This window comes from Phalangium opilio, unplaced genomic scaffold (assembly GCF_054372755.1).
Source record: "Phalangium opilio isolate 3A_F unplaced genomic scaffold, DU_Popi_V2 ptg000105l_1, whole genome shotgun sequence".
In the NCBI taxonomy this organism is placed as follows: Eukaryota; Metazoa; Arthropoda; class Arachnida; order Opiliones; family Phalangiidae; genus Phalangium; species Phalangium opilio.
Window position 1 is genome coordinate 4,190,808 of NW_028324207.1, and position 9,675 is coordinate 4,200,482.

General features: G+C 44.9%; 46 non-coding genes across 46 annotated transcripts; all 46 read right to left on the reverse strand.

Moving 5' to 3' along the window:
* Positions 1-57: 57 nt before the first annotated feature.
* Positions 58-139, reverse strand: TRNAS-UGA (transfer RNA serine (anticodon UGA)). The gene has a single exon. It is a non-coding gene; the product is annotated as a tRNA-Ser (tRNA).
* Positions 140-211: 72 nt separating this feature from the next.
* On the reverse strand, positions 212-293 carry TRNAS-CGA (transfer RNA serine (anticodon CGA)). The gene has a single exon. It is a non-coding gene; the product is annotated as a tRNA-Ser (tRNA).
* A 75-nt stretch (positions 294-368) lies between these two features.
* Positions 369-450, reverse strand: TRNAS-UGA (transfer RNA serine (anticodon UGA)). The gene has a single exon. It is a non-coding gene; the product is annotated as a tRNA-Ser (tRNA).
* A 229-nt stretch (positions 451-679) lies between these two features.
* TRNAS-CGA (transfer RNA serine (anticodon CGA)) lies at positions 680-761 on the reverse strand. Its single transcript has one exon. It is a non-coding gene; the product is annotated as a tRNA-Ser (tRNA).
* A 75-nt stretch (positions 762-836) lies between these two features.
* On the reverse strand, positions 837-917 carry TRNAS-AGA (transfer RNA serine (anticodon AGA)). The gene has a single exon. It is a non-coding gene; the product is annotated as a tRNA-Ser (tRNA).
* Positions 918-991: 74 nt separating this feature from the next.
* On the reverse strand, positions 992-1,073 carry TRNAS-CGA (transfer RNA serine (anticodon CGA)). The gene has a single exon. It is a non-coding gene; the product is annotated as a tRNA-Ser (tRNA).
* A 74-nt stretch (positions 1,074-1,147) lies between these two features.
* On the reverse strand, positions 1,148-1,228 carry TRNAS-AGA (transfer RNA serine (anticodon AGA)). The gene has a single exon. It is a non-coding gene; the product is annotated as a tRNA-Ser (tRNA).
* A 74-nt stretch (positions 1,229-1,302) lies between these two features.
* Positions 1,303-1,384, reverse strand: TRNAS-AGA (transfer RNA serine (anticodon AGA)). The gene has a single exon. It is a non-coding gene; the product is annotated as a tRNA-Ser (tRNA).
* A 230-nt stretch (positions 1,385-1,614) lies between these two features.
* Positions 1,615-1,696, reverse strand: TRNAS-CGA (transfer RNA serine (anticodon CGA)). Its single transcript has one exon. It is a non-coding gene; the product is annotated as a tRNA-Ser (tRNA).
* Positions 1,697-1,770: 74 nt separating this feature from the next.
* Positions 1,771-1,852, reverse strand: TRNAS-UGA (transfer RNA serine (anticodon UGA)). Its single transcript has one exon. It is a non-coding gene; the product is annotated as a tRNA-Ser (tRNA).
* A 230-nt stretch (positions 1,853-2,082) lies between these two features.
* TRNAS-UGA (transfer RNA serine (anticodon UGA)) lies at positions 2,083-2,164 on the reverse strand. Its single transcript has one exon. It is a non-coding gene; the product is annotated as a tRNA-Ser (tRNA).
* A 73-nt stretch (positions 2,165-2,237) lies between these two features.
* Positions 2,238-2,318, reverse strand: TRNAS-AGA (transfer RNA serine (anticodon AGA)). The gene has a single exon. It is a non-coding gene; the product is annotated as a tRNA-Ser (tRNA).
* A 74-nt stretch (positions 2,319-2,392) lies between these two features.
* Positions 2,393-2,474, reverse strand: TRNAS-AGA (transfer RNA serine (anticodon AGA)). Its single transcript has one exon. It is a non-coding gene; the product is annotated as a tRNA-Ser (tRNA).
* A 230-nt stretch (positions 2,475-2,704) lies between these two features.
* On the reverse strand, positions 2,705-2,786 carry TRNAS-CGA (transfer RNA serine (anticodon CGA)). Its single transcript has one exon. It is a non-coding gene; the product is annotated as a tRNA-Ser (tRNA).
* Positions 2,787-2,860: 74 nt separating this feature from the next.
* On the reverse strand, positions 2,861-2,942 carry TRNAS-UGA (transfer RNA serine (anticodon UGA)). The gene has a single exon. It is a non-coding gene; the product is annotated as a tRNA-Ser (tRNA).
* A 73-nt stretch (positions 2,943-3,015) lies between these two features.
* Positions 3,016-3,097, reverse strand: TRNAS-CGA (transfer RNA serine (anticodon CGA)). The gene has a single exon. It is a non-coding gene; the product is annotated as a tRNA-Ser (tRNA).
* A 1,036-nt stretch (positions 3,098-4,133) lies between these two features.
* On the reverse strand, positions 4,134-4,215 carry TRNAS-UGA (transfer RNA serine (anticodon UGA)). Its single transcript has one exon. It is a non-coding gene; the product is annotated as a tRNA-Ser (tRNA).
* Positions 4,216-4,288: 73 nt separating this feature from the next.
* On the reverse strand, positions 4,289-4,370 carry TRNAS-CGA (transfer RNA serine (anticodon CGA)). Its single transcript has one exon. It is a non-coding gene; the product is annotated as a tRNA-Ser (tRNA).
* A 230-nt stretch (positions 4,371-4,600) lies between these two features.
* TRNAS-UGA (transfer RNA serine (anticodon UGA)) lies at positions 4,601-4,682 on the reverse strand. The gene has a single exon. It is a non-coding gene; the product is annotated as a tRNA-Ser (tRNA).
* A 73-nt stretch (positions 4,683-4,755) lies between these two features.
* Positions 4,756-4,836, reverse strand: TRNAS-AGA (transfer RNA serine (anticodon AGA)). The gene has a single exon. It is a non-coding gene; the product is annotated as a tRNA-Ser (tRNA).
* Positions 4,837-4,910: 74 nt separating this feature from the next.
* TRNAS-AGA (transfer RNA serine (anticodon AGA)) lies at positions 4,911-4,992 on the reverse strand. Its single transcript has one exon. It is a non-coding gene; the product is annotated as a tRNA-Ser (tRNA).
* Positions 4,993-5,066: 74 nt separating this feature from the next.
* TRNAS-UGA (transfer RNA serine (anticodon UGA)) lies at positions 5,067-5,148 on the reverse strand. Its single transcript has one exon. It is a non-coding gene; the product is annotated as a tRNA-Ser (tRNA).
* A 73-nt stretch (positions 5,149-5,221) lies between these two features.
* On the reverse strand, positions 5,222-5,303 carry TRNAS-CGA (transfer RNA serine (anticodon CGA)). The gene has a single exon. It is a non-coding gene; the product is annotated as a tRNA-Ser (tRNA).
* Positions 5,304-5,533: 230 nt separating this feature from the next.
* On the reverse strand, positions 5,534-5,615 carry TRNAS-UGA (transfer RNA serine (anticodon UGA)). The gene has a single exon. It is a non-coding gene; the product is annotated as a tRNA-Ser (tRNA).
* Positions 5,616-5,688: 73 nt separating this feature from the next.
* On the reverse strand, positions 5,689-5,769 carry TRNAS-AGA (transfer RNA serine (anticodon AGA)). Its single transcript has one exon. It is a non-coding gene; the product is annotated as a tRNA-Ser (tRNA).
* A 74-nt stretch (positions 5,770-5,843) lies between these two features.
* TRNAS-AGA (transfer RNA serine (anticodon AGA)) lies at positions 5,844-5,925 on the reverse strand. Its single transcript has one exon. It is a non-coding gene; the product is annotated as a tRNA-Ser (tRNA).
* Positions 5,926-6,155: 230 nt separating this feature from the next.
* TRNAS-CGA (transfer RNA serine (anticodon CGA)) lies at positions 6,156-6,237 on the reverse strand. Its single transcript has one exon. It is a non-coding gene; the product is annotated as a tRNA-Ser (tRNA).
* A 74-nt stretch (positions 6,238-6,311) lies between these two features.
* Positions 6,312-6,393, reverse strand: TRNAS-UGA (transfer RNA serine (anticodon UGA)). The gene has a single exon. It is a non-coding gene; the product is annotated as a tRNA-Ser (tRNA).
* Positions 6,394-6,468: 75 nt separating this feature from the next.
* On the reverse strand, positions 6,469-6,549 carry TRNAS-AGA (transfer RNA serine (anticodon AGA)). The gene has a single exon. It is a non-coding gene; the product is annotated as a tRNA-Ser (tRNA).
* Positions 6,550-6,623: 74 nt separating this feature from the next.
* On the reverse strand, positions 6,624-6,705 carry TRNAS-UGA (transfer RNA serine (anticodon UGA)). The gene has a single exon. It is a non-coding gene; the product is annotated as a tRNA-Ser (tRNA).
* A 73-nt stretch (positions 6,706-6,778) lies between these two features.
* On the reverse strand, positions 6,779-6,860 carry TRNAS-CGA (transfer RNA serine (anticodon CGA)). Its single transcript has one exon. It is a non-coding gene; the product is annotated as a tRNA-Ser (tRNA).
* A 74-nt stretch (positions 6,861-6,934) lies between these two features.
* On the reverse strand, positions 6,935-7,016 carry TRNAS-UGA (transfer RNA serine (anticodon UGA)). The gene has a single exon. It is a non-coding gene; the product is annotated as a tRNA-Ser (tRNA).
* Positions 7,017-7,089: 73 nt separating this feature from the next.
* On the reverse strand, positions 7,090-7,171 carry TRNAS-CGA (transfer RNA serine (anticodon CGA)). Its single transcript has one exon. It is a non-coding gene; the product is annotated as a tRNA-Ser (tRNA).
* Positions 7,172-7,401: 230 nt separating this feature from the next.
* TRNAS-UGA (transfer RNA serine (anticodon UGA)) lies at positions 7,402-7,483 on the reverse strand. The gene has a single exon. It is a non-coding gene; the product is annotated as a tRNA-Ser (tRNA).
* Positions 7,484-7,556: 73 nt separating this feature from the next.
* TRNAS-AGA (transfer RNA serine (anticodon AGA)) lies at positions 7,557-7,637 on the reverse strand. Its single transcript has one exon. It is a non-coding gene; the product is annotated as a tRNA-Ser (tRNA).
* Positions 7,638-7,711: 74 nt separating this feature from the next.
* TRNAS-AGA (transfer RNA serine (anticodon AGA)) lies at positions 7,712-7,793 on the reverse strand. The gene has a single exon. It is a non-coding gene; the product is annotated as a tRNA-Ser (tRNA).
* A 230-nt stretch (positions 7,794-8,023) lies between these two features.
* Positions 8,024-8,105, reverse strand: TRNAS-CGA (transfer RNA serine (anticodon CGA)). The gene has a single exon. It is a non-coding gene; the product is annotated as a tRNA-Ser (tRNA).
* A 74-nt stretch (positions 8,106-8,179) lies between these two features.
* Positions 8,180-8,261, reverse strand: TRNAS-AGA (transfer RNA serine (anticodon AGA)). The gene has a single exon. It is a non-coding gene; the product is annotated as a tRNA-Ser (tRNA).
* Positions 8,262-8,335: 74 nt separating this feature from the next.
* On the reverse strand, positions 8,336-8,417 carry TRNAS-UGA (transfer RNA serine (anticodon UGA)). Its single transcript has one exon. It is a non-coding gene; the product is annotated as a tRNA-Ser (tRNA).
* A 75-nt stretch (positions 8,418-8,492) lies between these two features.
* On the reverse strand, positions 8,493-8,574 carry TRNAS-CGA (transfer RNA serine (anticodon CGA)). The gene has a single exon. It is a non-coding gene; the product is annotated as a tRNA-Ser (tRNA).
* A 74-nt stretch (positions 8,575-8,648) lies between these two features.
* On the reverse strand, positions 8,649-8,730 carry TRNAS-CGA (transfer RNA serine (anticodon CGA)). Its single transcript has one exon. It is a non-coding gene; the product is annotated as a tRNA-Ser (tRNA).
* Positions 8,731-8,804: 74 nt separating this feature from the next.
* Positions 8,805-8,886, reverse strand: TRNAS-AGA (transfer RNA serine (anticodon AGA)). The gene has a single exon. It is a non-coding gene; the product is annotated as a tRNA-Ser (tRNA).
* A 74-nt stretch (positions 8,887-8,960) lies between these two features.
* On the reverse strand, positions 8,961-9,042 carry TRNAS-UGA (transfer RNA serine (anticodon UGA)). Its single transcript has one exon. It is a non-coding gene; the product is annotated as a tRNA-Ser (tRNA).
* Positions 9,043-9,117: 75 nt separating this feature from the next.
* On the reverse strand, positions 9,118-9,199 carry TRNAS-CGA (transfer RNA serine (anticodon CGA)). Its single transcript has one exon. It is a non-coding gene; the product is annotated as a tRNA-Ser (tRNA).
* Positions 9,200-9,273: 74 nt separating this feature from the next.
* On the reverse strand, positions 9,274-9,354 carry TRNAS-AGA (transfer RNA serine (anticodon AGA)). The gene has a single exon. It is a non-coding gene; the product is annotated as a tRNA-Ser (tRNA).
* A 74-nt stretch (positions 9,355-9,428) lies between these two features.
* Positions 9,429-9,510, reverse strand: TRNAS-AGA (transfer RNA serine (anticodon AGA)). The gene has a single exon. It is a non-coding gene; the product is annotated as a tRNA-Ser (tRNA).
* Positions 9,511-9,675: the final 165 nt, after the last annotated feature.

The following is a 9,675-nucleotide window of genomic DNA, read 5'->3' on the forward strand; positions in this document are numbered from 1 at the left end:
ACTCAATAAAGTGTGGACTTACTAAAGCTATCACTGGAATAAGTATGTGTGTTCGAACGCAGTCGGCAGGATTCGAACCTGCGAGGGAGTATCCCAACAGACTTCAAGTCTGTCGCCTTAACCACTTGGCCACGACTGCTTCTGTTAACCGAGACCACTAAAAATTGTGGAACTACTAAAGCTATCATTGGAATAAGTATGTGAGTTCGAACGCAGTCGGCAGGATTCGAACATGCGCGTAAATATCCCAACAGATTTCGAATCTGTCGCCTTAACCACTCGGCCACGACTGCTGCTGTTAACTGAGACCACTCAAAAATCTGTGAAACTACTAAAGGTATTATTGAAATAAAAAATCTTTGCTCAATCGCAATCGGCAGGATTCGAACCTGCGCGGGAATATCCCAACAGATTTCAAGTCTGTCGCTTTAACCACTCGTCCACGACAGCTTCGCTCAACCGAGACCACTCAAAAATTGTGGAACTACTAAAGCTTTCATTGGAATAAGTATGTTAGTCCGAACCCAGTCGGCAGGATTAGAACCTGCACGGGAATATCCAGACAGATTTCGAGTCTGTCGCCTTAACCACTCGGCCACGACTGCTTCTGATAACCGCGACCACACAAAAAAGTGTGGAACTACTAAAGCTATCATTGGAATAAGTATGTTAGTTCGAACGCAATCGGCAGGATTCGAACCTGCGCGGGAACATCCCAACAGATTTCGAGTCTGTCGCCTTAAGCACTCGTCCACGACTGCTTCGGTTAACCGAGACTACTCAGAAATCTGTGAAACCACCGAAGTTATTATTGAAATAAAAAATCTTTGCTCAATCGCAGTCGGCAGGATTCGAACCTACGCGGGAATATCCCAACATATTCTAGTGTGTCGCCTTAACCACTCGGCCACGACTGCTTCTGTTGAGCGAGTCCACTCAAAAAATTGTGGAACTACTAAAGCTATCATTGGAATAAGTATGTGTGTTCGAACGCTGTCGGCAGGATTCGAACCTGCGCGGGAATATCCCAACAGATTTCGAGTCTGTCGCCTTAACCACTCGGCCACGACTGCTTCTGTTAAGCGAGTCCACTCAAAAAATTGTGGAACTACTGAAGCTATCATTGGAATAAGTTTGTGTGTTCGAACGCAGTCGGCAGGATTCGAACCTGCGCGGGAATATCCCAACAGATTTCTAGTCTGTCGCCTTAACCCTCGGCCACGACTGCCTCTGTTAACCGAAACCACTCAATAAAGTGTGGACTTACTAAAGCTATCATTGGAATAAGTATGTTAATCCGAACCCAGTCGGCAGGAATCGAACCTGCGCGGGAATATCCCAACAGATTTCTAGTCTGTCGCCTAAACCACTCGGCCACGACAGCTTCTGATAACCGCGACCACACAAAAAATTGTGGAACTACTAAAGCTATCATTGGAATAAGTATGTTAGTCCGAACCCAGTCGGCAGGATTCGAACCTGCGCGGGAATATCCCATCAGATTTCTAATCTGTCGCCATAACCAGTCGGCCACGACTGCTTCGGTTAACCGAGACCACTCAGAAATCTCTAAACCACTAAAGGTATTATTGAAATAAAAATTCTTTCCTCAACCGCAGTCGGCAGGATTCGAACCTGCGCGGGAATATCCCAACAGATGTCGAGTCTGTCGCCTTAACCACTCGTCCACGACTGCTTCTGTTAACGGAGACCACTCAAAAAAGTGTGGAACTACTAAAGCTATCATTGGAATAAGTATGTTAGTTCGAACGCAATCGCCAGGATTCGAACCTGCGCGGGAACATCCCAACAGATTTCAAGTCTGTCGCCTTAACCACTCGTCCACGACAGCTTCGATTAACCGAGACTACTCAGAAATCTGTGAAACCACCAAAGGTATTATTGAAATAAAAAATCTTTGCTCAATCGCAGTCGGCAGGATTCGAACCTGCGCGGGAATATCCCAACAGATTCTAGTGTGTCGCCTTAACCACTCGGCCACGACTGCTTCTGTTAAGCGAGTCCACTCAAAAAATTGTGGAACTACTAAAGCTATCATTGGAATAAGTATGTGTGTTCGAACGCTGTCGGCAGGATTCGAACCTGCGCGGGAGTATCCCAACAGCTATCAAGTCTGTCGCCTTAACCACTCGGCCACGACTGCTTCTGTTAACCGAGACCACTAAAAAATTGTGGAACTACTAAAGCTATCATTGAAATAAGTACGTGAGTTCGAACGCAGTCGGCAGGATTCGAACCTGCGCGGGAATATCCCAACAGATTTCTAGTCTGTCGCCTTAACCCTCGGCCACGACTGCCTCTGTTAACCGAGACCACTCAATAAAGTGTGGACTTACTAAAGCTATCATTGGAATAAGTATGTTAATCCGAACCCAGTCGGCAGGAATCGAACCTGCGCGGGAATATCCCAACAGATTTCTAGTCTGTCACCTAAACCACTCGGCCACGACTGCTTCTGATAACCGCGACCACACAAAAAAGTGTGGAACTACTAAAGCTATCATTGGAATAAGTATGTTAGTCCGAACCCAGTCGGCAGGATTCGAACCTGCGCGGGAATATCCCATCAGATTTCTAATCTGTCGCCATAACCAGTCGGCCACGACTGCTTCGGTTAACCGAGACCACTCAGAAATCTCTAAACCACTAAAGGTATTATTGAAATAAAAATTCTTTCCTCAACCGCAGTCGGCAGGATTCGAACCTGCGCGGGAATATCCCAACAGATGTCGAGTCTGTCGCCTTAACCACTCGTCCACGACTGCTTCTGTTAAGCGAGTCCACTCAAAAAATTGTGGAACTACTAAAGCTATCATTGGAATAAGTATGTGTGTTCGAACGCTGTCAGCAGGATTCGAACCTGCGCGGGAGTATCCCAACAGCTATCAAGTCTGTCGCCTTAACCACTCGGCCACGACTGCTTCTGTTAACCGAGACCACTAAAAAATTGTGGAACTACTAAAGCTATCATTGAAATAAGTACGTGAGTTCGAACGCAGTCGGCAGGATTCGAACCTGCGCGGAAATATCCCAACAGATTTCGAGTCTGTCGCCTTAACCACTCGGCCACGACTGCTTCTGTTAAGCGAGTCCACTCAAAAAATTGTGGAACTACTTTTTTTTTTTTTTTTTTTTTTTTTTTTTTTTTATTGAATATCAGTTTAATAATAATATATATTTATCCCTGAGTGCCACATAAGCAATACTGCTTGAGCGTGGCTGGGGGTTTACAATGATTGTCAGAAAAGTGGTTACATAGAGTGGTTTCATTAGTTATATATACATTTGTCACTACACGTTGTTGACTTGTTATATTAGTTAATTAAGTTAGTTTCATAAATTATATTAATTACAATAAATTCAATAATTGATATATATTACTACATATTTAGTTATCTATATAATTGTTAATTTCATTAAATCCTTTAGCTATTAGCCAGGAGTTTATCTTATTTTTAAATAAATTGATAGTTTTACATTCCTTAGTTACTTTGTCGAGTTTATTATACAGTTTCGGACCTAAATAGGTTGAATGTTTTTGGCCGATAGTTTTTAATACTGTGGTACTCCCTAAGTTTCTATTTGCTATAAATCGCGTATTATATGTTATATTCTGTGGGAGTAAGGTGTTTTTCACTTTAAAAGTATTAATTAATATGGTTTTTGCATATAATTGCCGTACGGAGAAGACTTTAAATTCATTATACAGTACCAATCTAGATTCTAAACGAGGTTTTTTTAAACAGATTCTGATTAAGTGCCTTTGTATCTTTTCCAATGGATCAATATATTTATAAAACGTTCCTCCCCAACCTATGATACCATATACAATTAGCGACTGTATCAGGGAAAGATAGACAATTTTTAACCACCTTAATGTCAGAAAATTTCGTAGCTCGTAGAATTTTGGTAAACAAAGACGCAGTTTCTGGACTATATTATTTATGTGATGTTTCCATTGTAGATGTTGATCAATTGTAACTCCTAAAAACTTAATTTTTTCCATTCTTTTTAATTTTTTACAAGTACGCCCGCAATTGGTACAGTGATAATTATCGTGTATAAATAACTCAAAATTAAAGCTATCATTGGAATAAGTATGTGTGTTCGAACGCTGTCGGCAGGATTCGAACCTGCGCGGGAGTATCCCAACAGCTATCAAGTCTGTCGCCTTAACCACTCGGCCACGACTGCTTCTGTTAACCGAGACCACTAAAAAATTGTGGAACTACTAAAGCTATCATTGAAATAAGTACGTGAGTTCGAACGCAGTCGGCAGGATTCGAACCTGCGCGGAAATATCCCAACAGATTTCGAGTCTGTCGCCTTAACCACTCGTCCACGACAGCTTCGATTAACCGAGACTACTCAGAAATCTGTGAAACCACCAAAGGTATTATTGAAATAAAAAATCTTTGCTCAATCGCAGTCGGCAGGATTCGAACCTGCGCGGGAATATCCCAACAGATTCTAGTGTGTCGCCTTAACCACTCGGCCACGACTGCTTCTGTTAAGCGAGTCCACTCAAAAAATTGTGGAACTACTAAAGCTATCATTGGAATAAGTATGTGTGTTCGAACGCTGTCGGCAGGATTCGAACCTGCGCGGGAGTATCCCAACAGCTATCAAGTCTGTCGCCTTAACCACTCGGCCACGACTGCTTCTGTTAACCGAGACCACTAAAAAATTGTGGAACTACTAAAGCTATCATTGAAATAAGTACGTGAGTTCGAACGCAGTCGGCAGGATTCGAACCTGCGCGGGAATATCCCAACAGATTTCTAGTCTGTCGCCTTAACCCTCGGCCACGACTGCCTCTGTTAACCGAGACCACTCAATAAAGTGTGGACTTACTAAAGCTATCATTGGAATAAGTATGTTAATCCGAACCCAGTCGGCAGGAATCGAACCTGCGCGGGAATATCCCAACAGATTTCTAGTCTGTCGCCTAAACCACTCGGCCACGACTGCTTCTGATAACCGCGACCACACAAAAAAGTGTGGAACTACTAAAGCTATCATTGGAATAAGTATGTGTGTTCGAACGCTGTCGGCAGGATTCGAACCTGCGCGGGAGTATCCCAACAGCTATCAAGTCTGTCGCCTTAACCACTCGGCCACGACTGCTTCTGTTAACCGAGACCACTAAAAAATTGTGGAACTACTAAAGCTATCATTGAAATAAGTACGTGAGTTCGAACGCAGTCGGCAGGATTCGAACCTGCGCGGAAATATCCCAACAGATTTCGAGTCTGTCGCCTTAACCACTCGTCCACGACAGCTTCGATTAACCGAGACTACTCAGAAATCTGTGAAACCACCAAAGGTATTATTGAAATAAAAAATCTTTGCTCAATCGCAGTCGGCAGGATTCGAACCTGCGCGGGAATATCCCAAGAGATTCTAGTGTGTCGCCTTAACCACTCGGCCACGACTGCTTCTGTTAAGCGAGTCCACTCAAAAAATTGTGGAACTACTAAAGCTATCATTGGAATAAGTATGTGTGTTCGAACGCTGTCGGCAGGATTCGAACCTGCGCGGGAGTATCCCAACAGCTATCAAGTCTGTCGCCTTAACCACTCGGCCACGACTGCTTCTGTTAACCGAGACCACTAAAAAATTGTGGAACTACTAAAGCTATCATTGAAATAAGTACGTGAGTTCGAACGCAGTCGGCAGGATTCGAACCTGCGCGGGAATATCCCAACAGATTTCTAGTCTGTCGCCTTAACCCTCGGCCACGACTGCCTCTGTTAACCGAGACCACTCAATAAAGTGTGGACTTACTAAAGCTATCATTGGAATAAGTATGTTAATCCGAACCCAGTCGGCAGGAATCGAACCTGCGCGGGAATATCCCAACAGATTTCTAGTCTGTCGCCTAAACCACTCGGCCACGACTGCTTCTGATAACCGCGACCACACAAAAAAGTGTGGAACTACTAAAGCTATCATTGGAATAAGTATGTTAGTCCGAACCCAGTCGGCAGGATTCGAACCTGCGCGGGAATATCCCATCAGATTTCTAATCTGTCGCCATAACCAGTCGGCCACGACTGCTTCGGTTAACCGAGACCACTCAGAAATCTCTAAACCACTAAAGGTATTATTGAAATAAAAATTCTTTCCTCAACCGCAGTCGGCAGGATTCGAACCTGCGCGGGAATATCCCAACAGATGTCGAGTCTGTCGCCTTAACCACTCGTCCACGACTGCTTCTGTTAACGGAGACCACTCAAAAAAGTGTGGAACTACTAAAGCTATCATTGGAATAAGTATGTTAGTTCGAACGCAATCGCCAGGATTCGAACCTGCGCGGGAACATCCCAACAGATTTCAAGTCTGTCGCCTTAACCACTCGTCCACGACAGCTTCGATTAACCGAGACTACTCAGAAATCTGTGAAACCACCAAAGGTATTATTGAAATAAAAAATCTTTGCTCAATCGCAGTCGGCAGGATTCGAACCTGCGCGGGAATATCCCAACAGTTTCTAGTGTGTCGCCTTAACCACTCGGCCACGACTGCTTCTGTTAAGCGAGTCCACTCAAAAAATTGTGGAACTACTAAAGCTATCATTGGAATAAGTATGTGTGTTCGAACGCTGTCGGCAGGATTCGAACCTGCGCGGGAGTATCCCAACAGCTATCAAGTCTGTCGCCTTAACCACTCGGCCACGACTGCTTCTGTTAACCGAGACCACTAAAAAATTGTGGAACTACTAAAGCTATCATTGAAATAAGTACGTGAGTTCGAACGCAGTCGGCAGGATTCGAACCTGCGCGGAAATATCCCAACAGATTTCGAGTCTGTCGCCTTAACCACTCGGCCACGACTGCTTCTGTTAAGCGAGTCCACTCAAAAAATTGTGGAACTACTAAAGCTATCATTGGAATAAGTATGTGTGTTCGAACGCTGTCGGCAGGATTCGAACCTGCGCGGGAGTATCCCAACAGCTATCAAGTCTGTCGCCTTAACCACTCGGCCACGACTGCTTCTGTTAACCGAGACCACTAAAAAATTGTGGAACTACTAAAGCTATCATTGAAATAAGTACGTGAGTTCGAACGCAGTCGGCAGGATTCGAACCTGCGCGGAAATATCCCAACAGATTTCGAGTCTGTCGCCTTAACCACTCGTCCACGACAGCTTCGATTAACCGAGACTACTCAGAAATCTGTGAAACCACCAAAGGTATTATTGAAATAAAAAATCTTTGCTCAATCGCAGTCGGCAGGATTCGAACCTGCGCGGGAATATCCCAACAGATTCTAGTGTGTCGCCTTAACCACTCGGCCACGACTGCTTCTGTTAAGCGAGTCCACTCAAAAAATTGTGGAACTACTAAAGCTATCATTGGAATAAGTATGTGTGTTCGAACGCTGTCGGCAGGATTCGAACCTGCGCGGGAGTATCCCAACAGCTATCAAGTCTGTCGCCTTAACCACTCGGCCACGACTGCTTCTGTTAACCGAGACCACTAAAAAATTGTGGAACTACTAAAGCTATCATTGAAATAAGTACGTGAGTTCGAACGCAGTCGGCAGGATTCGAACCTGCGCGGGAATATCCCAACAGATTTCTAGTCTGTCGCCTTAACCCTCGGCCACGACTGCCTCTGTTAACCGAGACCACTCAATAAAGTGTGGACTTACTAAAGCTATCATTGGAATAAGTATGTTAATCCGAACCCAGTCGGCAGGAATCGAACCTGCGCGGGAATATCCCAACAGATTTCTAGTCTGTCGCCTAAACCACTCGGCCACGACTGCTTCTGATAACCGCGACCACACAAAAAAGTGTGGAACTACTAAAGCTATCATTGGAATAAGTATGTTAGTCCGAACCCAGTCGGCAGGATTCGAACCTGCGCGGGAATATCCCATCAGATTTCTAATCTGTCGCCATAACCAGTCGGCCACGACTGCTTCGGTTAACCGAGACCACTCAGAAATCTCTAAACCACTAAAGGTATTATTGAAATAAAAATTCTTCCGTCAACCGCAGTCGGCAGGATTCGAACCTGCGCGGGAATATCCCAACAGATGTCGAGTCTGTCGCCTTAACCACTCGTCCACGACTGCTTCTGTTAACGGAGACCACTCAAAAAAGTGTGGAACTACTAAAGCTATCATTGAAATAAGTACGTGAGTTCGAACGCAGTCGGCAGGATTCGAACCTGCGCGGAAATATCCCAACAGATTTCTAGTCTGTCGCCTTGACAACTCGGCCACGACTGCTTCTGTTAACCGAGACCACTCAAAAAAGTGTGGAACTACTAAAGCTATTATTGGAATAAGAATGTTTGTTCGAACGCAGTCGGCAGTATTCGAACCTGCGCGGGAATATCCCAACAGATTTCAAGTCTGTCGCCTTAACCACTCGGCCACGACTGCTGCTGTTAACTGAGACCACTCAAAAATCTGTGAAACTGCTAAGGGTATTATTGAAATAACAAATCTTTGCTCAATCGCAATCGGCAGGATTCGAACCTGCGCGGGAATATCCCAACAGATTTCGAGCCTGTCGCCTTAACCACTCGGCCACGACTGCTTCTGTTAAGCGAGTCCACTCAAAAAATTCTGGAACTACTGAAGCTATCATTGGAATAAGTTTGTGTGTTCGAACGCAGTCGGCAGGATTCGAACCTGCGCGGGAATATTCCAACAGATGTCGAGTCTGTCGCCTTAACCACTCGTCCACGACTGCTTCTGTTAACGGAGACCACTCAAAAAAGTGTGGAACTACTAAAGCTATCATTGAAATAAGTACGTGAGTTCGAACGCAGTCGGCAGGATTCGAACCTGCGCGGGAATATCCCAACAGATTTCTAGTCTGTCGCCTTGACAACTCGGCCACGACTGCTTCTGTTAACCGAGACCACTCAAAAAAGTGTGGAACTACTAAAGCTATTATTGGAATAAGAATGTTTGTTCGAACGCAGTCGGCAGGATTCGAACCTGCGCGGGAATATCCCAACAGATTTCAAGTCTGTCGCCTTAACCACTCGGCCACGACTGCTGCTGTTAACTGAGACCACTCAAAAATCTGTGAAACTGCTAAGGGTATTATTGAAATAACAAATCTTTGCTCAATCGCAATCGGCAGGATTCGAACCTGCGCGGGAATATCCCAACAGATTTCGAGCCTGTCGCCTTAACCACTCGGCCACGACTGCTTCTGTTAAGCGAGTCCACTCAAAAAATTGTGGAACTACTGAAGCTATCATTGGAATAAGTTTGTGTGTTCGAACGCAGTCGGCAGGATTCGAACCTGCGCGGGAATATCCCAACAGATTTCTAGTCTGTCGCCTTAACCCTCGGCCACGACTGCCTCTGTTAACCGAGACCACTCAATAAAGTGTGGACTTACTAAAGCTATCATTGGAATAAGTATGTTAATCCGAACCCAGTCGGCAGGAATCGAACCTGCGCGGGAATATCCCAACAGATTTCTAGTCTGTCGCCTAAACCACTCGGCCACGACTGCTTCTGATAACCGCGACCACACAAAAAAGTGTGGAACTACTAAAGCTATCATTGGAATAAGTATGTTAGTCCGAACCCAGTCGGCAGGATTCGAACCTGCGCGGGAATATCCCATCAGATTTCTAATCTGTCGCCATAACCAGTCGGCCACGACTGCTTCGGTTAA